Genomic DNA, 11,901 nt, shown 5'->3' on the forward strand with positions numbered 1-11,901 from the left:
CAATACAGTGCTTTATTGGAAATGTGTTATAATTTACAAATGTTTAAGAATAAATTTGTAATTTGTTTTTAAAATACAGACTTAAATACTAGACACCACCTAAACACAAATACTTGTTGTTTTTTATTTAAAAAAAAAAGAAGACATTCTGGATTTCACTTAATATAAATAGGCTGTTTGTTTTTTCTTTTCTTTTTTGACAGATATATTTACATTGTAAATATATTTACATAACTGGCGCAAGCATAGTCTATGCAAATTGGAGTCCATATTCAAACCTTCAACCTCAAAAGTGTCAGGCATATGTGCTGACCACTCATCTGCTGTGTTGCCAAGATTAGTCGTGCTATTTGTGTTATTTCTCCAGGGGAAAAACTATTATAAATCCAAACAAATTGGGGTAGGGCCGTCTTCAGATAAACACCCGAAGATTTCTTTCACAAAGCCGGTTGAAAACACCCCCGCAGCCAGTTTAACGGCACGTGTGATGATGAAATTTTGCGCTTCGTGAACAAAATTATCCCAGTTGCTGCATTTAGCGCATTAAAATCCGTTGGAGGAGCACGATGTGAACCATTAACTTCAACTTTGCCTCAGAAGAAATCCAAATTTAGATGACAATTAGGATGACTCAAATGGGGCGGAAAAACATTTAGGTTGTAAAAAGGAAGTGGAACTGAATAAAAATAATAAAACAAAGTACAGTAGTGCCTTGAGATGTGAGTGACGACTTTTTTTTTTTTTTTTTTTAAGATATGACCTGTTGCTCAGATGATTATTTTTTTTTGGCTTGAGATGCGAGTGCCGTTTGTCAACTTAACTCACTTAAGCAATTTGGCTGACAGTGAGCAATTATTCAAAAAGGACAGTTCGATCTGTTTATCACGCCCACTTGGAGTATGTACATATCTTTATTATTCACGCATTAGCTCCCAAAAATGTATAAATATCTTCTATTTTAAATGTTTTAAGTGTCCCAAAGACATATTTGATGCAACTTTGATGCAGTTCTCTACTGCAGAGAACAGTTGAAGCAATGATAGTGATAGTTATTGTAAAAACGTCCAGCAGATGGCAGCAGAGTATAAGAGATCAACTAGGGCCATGTTAAAACAAGCTGTTTTCTCAACAGTTCTAAGCAGGTTTGTGAATAATGATTAAATTTAGCTATATTCTAATGCAAATTGCTGCAAAACGCAAACAGAAATACCCCCCCCCCCCCTGATGAAAGAAGAGACTCTAATTTTTGTTTTGGTAGGTTTTTATAGCAATAGAACACAATATTCTGTGGGCCTTGCGAAATCAGTCAAAAATCCAGGAAAACAGCTGGGAGCGAAGGGGGTTGGTTGCTTCAGTCAAAATGGTTGGGAGTGAATGAGTTAACCACACAGTTTTAAGTCCACTTACTGTATTTTAATGAAAACATACAAAACAAAACACCGTAGCTGGACTAATATCAGTGTCATGCAGTTATAACTATTTTTACAGTGGATATAGCTAACTTCAGATTTGACTACTGAGGCATCTCCATGAACTAGGTCACATTTTCATGTTGTTTTCTAGCTCAAAACAACCCATTTGAGGTCGAGCCCGAACCTATTTTCAGGATGTCGACCCTCAGCTCGAGTCTACTTAGCCAGGTAGCGAGCGAGGCCCACTCAGGCAGGTTTTCTCAGCCCTCTTCAGGGCAGGGCGGAGGCAAGGGCGGAGAGAAGGAGACGCAAATAGACTCTCTAAATGCGGAGAGCTTCGGTTGAGAGAGAGAAAAGGCACGATCGAATTTTCCATAAAAAGGAATGAGAATAAATAGAAGCTGAACGGCTCATGACACTTTCCACAGGAGTGTGCTTGTGTAGTGTTTGTACTACTGTGGATGTGCTCGTGGGCATGCAGTGTACAATTTTAGAAATGTCATTTTTAAGTTCACACTGCATGAGTAAATTGTCCGGGATGTAAAGTCAAAGCTAAGAGTGCTTTGGGATCTTGACTGCGTACTTGTGGAAATTAACACAGTGTTCCCTGCATTGCTACTACTACAGTATTTTAAAGTTGTAATTTTTTTGGTCTTGTTTTTTTTTTTTTTTCATTATCGACTCAAAAACTTGGCTGTTTACAGTTTTTGTCTCTGGCTAAAATATTGTCAAATAAAAAAAGTGGTCCTTTTCCACCATAGAGAGGGAAGCAATGCCAATTTGATGACGTAGGATGAAACGATAAAAATGATCGATCGGGGGTCAAGAGGTCACGATCAAAGGCCTGGTATGACGTAGGATGAAAGGGAACGATAAAAATGATCGATCGGGGGTCAATAGGTCACGATCAAAGACTTTTTTTGATGACGTATGAAAGGAAAACGATAAAAATGAGGGTTAGGGTTAGGATTTCAAAAAAGAGATGAAGTGCGCCTGTGTGCCTGTGTGTGCAATATGGGGGGAGGGTCGGGCGGGGGGAAGGAAATGGCTGGTGAGGGGTGTGCGTCTGTATGTCTGTGCAGCACGAGGATGGAAATGAATCGAGCATGATAAACCTCTAGGGGGGGACCCCCAAGAAGGAGATTATATATGACCGCTTTTGATAAAAATGTAAGAAGCGACGTGGTAGGCCGATATGATTAATCCCAAGAGAGAGGAATTGGGGTGCCCTTTTGAAAGGTGCTAAGGAGTACACGATATTTTAAAAGGAGATATGGCTTTCCTCTTTTTGACCGCGTCTGTTTTTCTTATATTGACAGGAAGACGAGGTGAGATTTAAAAGCGATAGAAAAACAAAAAATAGGTGGGGGTGACGATTGTTTTATGACTTTAGAAGAATGTGTGGGCGATGCGGATGGCTCTTTTTTTTTTTTTCCTTCCAGATGTTGTTAAAAAAAACATACGCGCGCGCACACACACACACAGACCTAATAACAGACTTATATTGGAATAAGATGAATGAAAAAGAATGACGAAGGGTCGACTCTTTCTTTTTTTTTAAAAAAAAGAAAAAAAATATGTAGGAGGAGCTTTTCGATACAGACATTTTTGTAAGAGTGAATTTGGCCCAACACATTCATACCTTGAGGTCTGGAGGGGGAGAGAGGCGAGAACATGATTATGGAAACGTTTGTGACATTACTTAAATTTATACATTTGTACCTTTTTTGAAAAAAAAAAAATCTAAAACCTAATTTTATCAATTTTGGTTGGTCCAAAAGGAAGTTTCATAATTAGTGTTTCAAAGAATTTTATTTGAAACGTACAACAATAAAAATATAATAATAATAATAATAATAATAATAATTTAGTATTTTTTACATGTTTAAACATTTTCTTATTTTGTGTCCAAAAATATTTACTACCGAATTAATCGTGATTAATATTTTTTCGATAACCGAGTAGCCCTACACTTTTTTTTTTTTTTTTTTTTTTTTTTTTTTTTTATGGCCGGGGGGGGGGGGGGGGGGGGGGGGGGGGGCTCTCTCTCCCAAAGTCAACTTTAATAGCTGACCTGCAACTGACAAAGACAAGTCCTATCGAAAGTGGTTAGTGTCACGCCGCCACCAGAGTGGCGGGTCATGCTTTTATTTCACAGTCAGGTTCCTGTTTTATTTTGAAGTCATTAACCACCCTCTCACCTCAGGTCACTTGCCCTTCCTCCTGCACAGTAATCACCGGTCCACGCCCATGATTGTTTCCACCTGCTCCCAATCAACCCGGACATAAAAGCCACCTGCATTCTCCCCTCCGTTGCCGAAGTGTCACATCTCAGTGCATGGAAGCGTCCTCACAGTCCTTGTTCCACAGTCCTTGTTCGATGTCTTGCCTTGCTTTGTCTTGCGCCCTTAGTTTGCCCCTTGTTTTCCTCCCTAGCGGAGCGCCTTTAGTTGTCCCTGTTTTTGAGTGCCCTTGTTTATTCTCCAGTTTGGAGCTCTTTTTGTTCTGCCTTTTTTCCCTCCTTGAGAGGTGTTTTTTGGTTCATTGGATTAAAGCTGCAGCCTTGTTGGCCAACTTACACTCTGCGTCTGAGTCCTACCTCCTCGCATCGTGTCAGTACACTTCGGCCAGCATGGACCCAGCGGAGAAGTTGGAGGCTGCACTTCGACGACAGGCCGCCCGCCTGTCGCAGACAGAGGAGCTCCAGCAGGCGATGGTCACCCGGATGGGAGAGCTCGCTGGACAGGTGCAGGAGCTAATGAGCCACGTGCGACACTCCACGCCGGCCATCACGAAACCAGAGACCGCAGAACCACCGATCCCAACTCCAGCCTTGACCGGGGCGGGGTTGAGACTGGCTCCCCCGGAGCGATACTCGGGAGACCAAGGACAATGTCAGGCATTCCTGACCGAATGCGACTTACATTTTGAACTTTCGCCACAGGCTTTTCCCACCGACCGTTCCCGTGTGGCCTTCATGATTTCCCATCTGACTGGACGAGCCAGAGACTGGGCCACCACGGAATGGGCACGGCCCTCCCCGACTTGCTCAACCGCAGCCGGGTTTAGCAGGGCACTTCGCCTCGTGTTCGATCCAACCAACATGGATCGGGAAAAGACTCGAGAGCTTAGCAACCTCAGACAAGGCCGAGAATCGGTGAATGATTACGCAATCCGATTCCGAACTCTAGCGGCCAAGAGTGGCTGGAATGACACAGCCCTTTTTGACCACTTTTTAAAGGGGCTTTCCACAGCCATGCAAGAACTCTTATTGCCAGTGGACTTACCTGGCGATTTGGACTCATTGATCTCGTTGGCCATCCGCACAGATCATCGACGGCGAGATCTTTTGCAGACCAGCGGACATCAACGGGGACACGGCTCCGGATTCTTCCGGCACCCAGAAGCAAGAGGCCCTCCGCGAGGTGCCCTTCCCCAGTCGCCCACCGCGGGAAGGCCCAGCGAGAGTGACGAGGAGCCGATGCAGCTGGACCGCGCCCGATTGTCTCACCACGAACGCCAGCGACGTCGTCAAGAGGGGCGATGCTACTACTGTGGAGAACAAGGCCATCTGGTGGTAGCTTGTCCCACCAAGAGAGGCTCTCCGGTGGGTACCGCGACTCACAAGCAAGGCAAAAACCGAAAACTCACGCAAGTCAAGATTTCCTGCAATGCCATTTCCACAGACCTACTAGCTCTCATTGACTCCGGAGCGGACGAGAGCCTCATGGATTGGGGTCTGGTGGAAAAATTGCAGGCAGGCACGGAGCCACTTTCCACCCATATGAGGGCCAGGGCGCTCAATGGGAAAGACTTATTCCTCATCACACATGTCACAGAGCCTCTTGAGATCCATATTGGACAGCACCGAGAACTTCTTCGCTTCCATGTCTTCCGTTCCCCATCACACACACTGGTCCTGGGTCATCCCTGGTTGCAGTTGCACAACCCCCGCATCGACTGGCGATCGGGGCGAGTCCTGGACTGGGGAGATGATTGTGAACACCATGGGGTGGAGCGGCCAGCGGCAGAGGCACCTCCCGCTGCCATCCGACAGGTGTCTCTCGTGAATGACCAGGATTACCCGGACCTGAACACCGTTCCCACCTGCTATCATCCTCTCAGGGAGGTGTTCAGCAAGACCAAGGCCATGTCACTTCCCCCACATCGATCCTATGACTGTGCGATCGAGTTGATTCCTGGATCTACCATCCCCAAGGGGAGATTGTACTCTGTTTCGGGTCCCGAACGCAAGGCCCTAAACGAGTACATAGACACTTCCTTGAAAGCCGGACTTATTCGGCCCTCGTCATCGCCAGCTGGAGCCGGTTTTTTCTTTGTGGGCAAGAAGGATGGCTCATTACGCCCTTGCATTGACTACAGTCCCCTGAATGAAATCACAGTCAAGAATCGTTATCCTCTGCCCTTGATGTCCTCAGTATTCGACCAGCTCCAGCAAGCCAAGATATTCACCAAACTGGATCTCCGCAACGCCTATCATCTCGTCCGTATTCGTGCAGGGGATGAGTGGAAAACTGGCTTCAATACTCCCCGAGGCCACTATGAATACTTAGTCATGCCATTTGGACTCACGAATGCGCCAGCTGTTTTCCAGGCCATGATCAATGACGTGCTCAAGGAATTCATCGACCAGTTCGTATATGTTTATTTGGACGACATATTGATTTACTCACCGGACTTGAAAACCCACCAGCACCATGTCACCCAAGTCTTGAAACGCCTGCTTCAACACCGGCTCTACGTGAAGGCTGAGAAGAGCCTTTTCCACGCCGATACCATCTCATTTCTGGGATTCGTCGTATCTCCTGGCAAAGTCGAGATGGAATCAGAGAAGGTCAGCGCGGTCAGGGACTGGCCCACACCTGAGTCCAGAAAGAAGGTGCAACAGTTCCTGGGATTCGCCAACTTTTACAGACGATTCATCCGCAACTTCAGCTCCATCGCAGCTCCACTCCATGCCTTGACCTCGCCACAGCAACGCTTCGTCTGGACTCCGGAGGCCAACGCCGCGTTCAACACACTCAAGAAACGTTTCACAGAGGCTCCGATACTCAGAGTTCCCGACCCTACCCGCCAGTTCGTGGTTGAGGTAGATGCCTCCAATCTGGGCGTCGGGGCCGTCCTATCCCAAAGGAGCCAGGAGGATGGAAAGGTGCACCCCTGCGCATTCTTGTCCAGGAAGCTCTCCAAGGCCGAGCGCAATTACAGCGTTGGAGATCGGGAACTACTGGCGGTCAAGGTCGCCCTAGAAGAGTGGAGGCACTGGCTGGAGGGCGCAGAACACCCCTTCATCATTTGGACAGATCACCGCAACCTGGAGTACCTGCGCCAAGCAAAAAGACTGAACCCCCGACAGGCCAGGTGGTCATTGTTTTTTAACAGATTTTCGTTTTCTCTGACCTACAGACCCGGAAGCAAGAATGTTAAAGCAGATGCCCTTTCACGTATTCATGACCCGGAATCCACAGCAACCGAACCTGAACCCATCCTGCCGAGAGACTGCATAGTAGGAGCCCTGTCCTGGCAGATTGAAGAGGAAGTCAAGGACGCCCTTCAAGACACGATCACCCCGAAAGAATGCCCACCACGACGGCTTTTCGTCCCGGAGGCCCTAAGAGCACAGGTGATCAACTGGGCACACACCTCTCGTCTGTCTTGTCACCCAGGTACTCGCAGGACCCTGTTCGCTGTCGCCCGAAGATTCTGGTGGCCTTCCATGGAAGCCTCGGTACAGGAATATGTAAGGGCCTGCCCAGTCTGTGCCCGAAATAAATCATCTAATCAACCTCGGATGGGCCTCCTTCAGCCACTACCGATCCCCTCAAGACCCTGGGCTGAAATATCAATGGACTTTGTCACTGGACTTCCCACATCACATGGTAGAACCACAATACTTACAGTTGTTGATCGCTTCTCAAAGATGGTCCGCTTTATTCCATTACCCAAGTTACCCTCCGCCAAGAAAACAGCAGAAATAATGATAGACCAAGTATTCAGAACCCATGGATTCCCGCGACACATTGTGTCCGACCGCGGGCCCCAGTTCGTCTCTCGTTTCTGGAAAGAGTTCTGCAGGGCCATAGGGGCCAAGGCGAACTTAACCTCGGGCTACCACCCGGAAGCCAATGGACAAGCCGAGAGGCTAAATCAACAGCTGGAGACCGGACTCCGGTGCTTGGTCTCCCAAAATCCGTCCACCTGGAGCAAAAACTTGGTTTGGGTTGAACTGGCTCATAACTCGTTACCCACCTCTGCCACAGGAATCACGCCGTTCAAATGTGTGCATGGTTACGACCCACCTTACTTCGCAGACCTGGAGGAGGAAGCCTCAGTTCCCTCGGTTCTCGCCATGGTCCGCCGGTGCCGCCGAATCTGGTCAGCGGCTCGACTGGCACTACAACGTCAAGGCGACAGGATGAAAAGAGCTGCTGACCGGAGGAGGAGGGCCGCACCCCAGTATCAACCAGGTCAAAAGGTATGGCTATCGACGAAGAACCTTCATCTAAATGTACCTTGTCCAAAGTTGGCCCCTAGATTCGTGGGGCCATTCCCGATCACCAAGACAGTAGGTCCAGCCGCCGTGCGCCTGCGCCTGCCTCGATCCCTCCGCACCCACCCTACCTTCCATGTGAGCCAGGTCAAGCCTGTTCAGGACAGTTCCCTGGTCCCGCCCGAGCCTGCGCCGCCCCCTCCGGAGATGGTGGAGGGGGGCCCAGTTTATAAGGTCAGAAAATTATTGGACGTCCGAAAGCGGGGCCGGGGGCACCAATACCTGGTTGACTGGGAGGGTTACGGGCCTGAAGAACGGCAATGGGTGCCCGCCCGGTTCATTGTAGACCCCTCCCTCATCGACGATTTTTATGATGAACACCCCGAGGTTCCTGGGCCGTCGAGAGCCGGCCGTTGAGGGGGGGGTACTGTCACGCCGCCACCAGAGTGGCGGGTCATGCTTTTATTTCACAGTCAGGTTCCTGTTTTATTTTGAAGTCATTAACCACCCTCTCACCTCAGGTCACTTGCCCTTCCTCCTGCACAGTAATCACCGGTCCACGCCCATGATTGTTTCCACCTGCTCCCAATCAACCCGGACATAAAAGCCACCTGCATTCTCCCCTCCGTTGCCGAAGTGTCACATCTCAGTGCATGGAAGCGTCCTCACAGTCCTTGTTCCACAGTCCTTGTTCGATGTCTTGCCTTGCTTTGTCTTGCGCCCTTAGTTTGCCCCTTGTTTTCCTCCCTAGCGGAGCGCCTTTAGTTGTCCCTGTTTTTGAGTGCCCTTGTTTATTCTCCAGTTTGGAGCTCTTTTTGTTCTGCCTTTTTTCCCTCCTTGAGAGGTGTTTTTTGGTTCATTGGATTAAAGCTGCAGCCTTGTTGGCCAACTTACACTCTGCGTCTGAGTCCTACCTCCTCGCATCGTGTCAGTTAGATGGTGGATATTTTTCAATATAATATTCAGCTAACACCTAATCTTTACTGTGAAAATTCAGCAGTGGTTTTCACTTTCATGTTGCAATCTGCCTTGCTGCCCTTCCGCTCATGATTTGACCTGACTTATTTTGTTTGGCACAGTCTATCCGGTAATTCGAACACACGTTGTCCCAAAAACATCAAATATGATCTGCTAAAGATGCATCCACACTGACTAGATTATCATAATGAGCACATGTCTTTCAGCACACCGCATCCCAAACATGGCCGCTGTGCCCATGTCAATGTGTGTACAGTCGCAGATGTCGCCCAAAAGCCTCAGATGATGACGGACCAACTTGAAAAACATTTAGGAACACATGTCAAGGACAGGTCGCTGCCCTAGCTGATGATGACATGAATATACCTCACTTCGAGATTGGCTGCATGGAATTTGCATATTATTAGCATACATGATATAGCCAGTAAATGCCAAAGCTCTTGGGAATCAGGTGTTGAAACTGTTGCCATTTGTATACTGTTTCATACTGCATCAATGAGAATAAAGCATTTTGATTACCGGCTATCCATTTTATATAGTGCTTGTCCTTCTTAAGGTCTTTTCAAATGACTGGTCGAAATAATTTTTAATTCATTCATTCATTCATGATATGTCAGTGTGTTGTTGTGGGTTTGTGGTGCAGCTCTGCCCTTGGACGCCGTAGCCAGGTGGCGACCCAGCACGCAGCAGCAGCCTTTCTGCAGAGAAGCTGGCGACACTGACAAAATCACAAAGCCTGCATGAGCGCTGCCCACTCTGAACAATCTGACGCAAACATCTTGGCAGGAATAATCAAACCATATTTTGAGGGCTCCAAATAAAGTGCGACAATTTGCCTGTGTTGTCTGACTAGATTCTAATTGTCATTGGATGAAGTGGATGCAGTTTTTTTATTTTATTTTATTTTATTTATTTTATTTTTTTTAATACGTATTTGCCATTGACATCTGTGTGAATGGCATACTTATTTAAAGCTCATTTAATGATAGGCTACCAATATATTTTACAATGCTATAAACTAATGTTGCGGCTGTTCATCTTTGTACTGTAAATAGTGATTACTTTTCATATACAGTTATCTTCATGTTGCTCATCCATGTTCTATCAGGTGCCATTTTTTGGCAATTTACCCCTTTTTCTATATGTCAAAGGAAGAACGAATCTACTGCCGTTTACAAACTATTAGAAGTCAAAGTGAACCGAGCTTCCTCTTCATCCACTTAAACAATGATTACAGGATGCTTGAAAAAAGCTGTCACATAATTTGACTGAAATCACCTGCACCTGTGGGCCAAGGGTGGAGCTGCCGTCCGTTATGCATGTTTGAATCTCATCTGTGACCTTTGTCAAATGTCACCCACAGGATGCCTCACCAATCTTCACGCCGTCTATAATAAGAGGTCATAAATAAAAAAAAAATAAAAAAAAGGATCAGCTTTATTATCAGTGCCAGTCATGGAGGAGAATCACCACCTCATTACCGTCACTGTTTTGAGGGCACGATTATGGGATGGAAGACGCTCGGAACTGGAGCCTGTTGGGCGTCAACGGTGCAGCTAAGGGGAGAAGGTTCAATTTTTCTCTTTTTTTTTTATTTTTATTTTTTTTACTTGTCATAGTAACACAAGAATAGCATCCAGTAGAGTGTAGACATCCACCAAGGTTGAATTACACTACAGTGAGGGAAAACAAGTGGACTGTAACATTTCTTTGAAATTATTTTTATTTTCCCTGCACCACTGTCGTATGGTGTTCCACAAGGTTCAATGTTGGGGCCCTTGCTGTTTTCATTGCATTTGCTGCCTCTGGTCTTGCACTTCATTTTAGTCAGCCAGTTCTCCCTTAACTCTTTGACCGCCGAAAACGTTTAATAACGATTCGTAAAATCACGATATATGTCGCCATAATCGTTAAATGACGTCAACTATAACTATTTTTTTTTTGTTTATTTTTTTTTTTTAATCAATGGGCAGTGCAACATCTTAGTGCAGCGTTGCCTGGTCAATAGGTTGTGGAATCAAAAACTCACTATGGCCAGCAGATGGCATCATTGTATCTCTTTTCAATGGACTGCCGGTGTATGAAATTACAATGAAACATGACGAAATCAGATGAAATAGAACTTTTTCAAGGATGATGTGAATGATCATATTAAAGTTTTTTTTTATAATGTGTGGCAGTAAAAGATGTAAGCATCACCAGTTGGTCCAAAATGCTGCTGAAGCATTTCACTCGAATTTCAAAGACTCCCTGTTCACTTTTATTTGATATTTCAACTGTCGGTAGACAAATAAATAATCATTCAAACATTATTTTCCAATCAAGAACTAGTTGATCCTGGTGAGCAAATCTCTATATTTTGGGCCCTGCGACCTGGCTGTATGCTTTTAATGAATCCCGCCCAGGTAGAGTGCTGTGATCCCTCTGTGATGAAACAAACCATTGTGTGTGCCCTCGCCCCAATATGCTAATCCGGGTTTAATTATGGGCCGGCCCTAATGAGGGTCCAGCTTGCTGTGTTAGATGTGGAAATGCATCCAGCTTTTGTTCACTCTTTGACTAAGTGATAGGACATCAGGCAATAATCATTTCAAACTCAAGACTCATTTCAATGATAAACCTATGTTGTTTTCACTAGATCACGAAAGCTAAATAGAAATGAGTGCAAATGTAGTCATGAATCAAGAGTTCACCTTTGGGGATTCCAGCGACGGAGATGATTAAAAAAAATGAAATTAAAATCGAAGCTGCCTCGCAACCCGGAGCCGTTTCAATATGGTTATTGCGGGATTACTGACGTCACACTCATCACAGCATCATACCTGTCTCCCTGGCAGCATGACAGATGAATTCACTTTCAACCGAGTAATTACACGGGAAGTGCAAATACGGGCAAAGCCGCAGGAAGTGCGCCTTTGTGGCACCTTTGGTTGCAGTTATTGAAAGAGAAACGTTTGCAATCAACAGCTCGCAATTTTGTTCTCTAAGGAGCATAGTAAA

Source organism: Festucalex cinctus, chromosome 4 (assembly GCF_051991245.1).
Source record: "Festucalex cinctus isolate MCC-2025b chromosome 4, RoL_Fcin_1.0, whole genome shotgun sequence".
NCBI classification, from domain to species: Eukaryota; Metazoa; Chordata; class Actinopteri; order Syngnathiformes; family Syngnathidae; genus Festucalex; species Festucalex cinctus.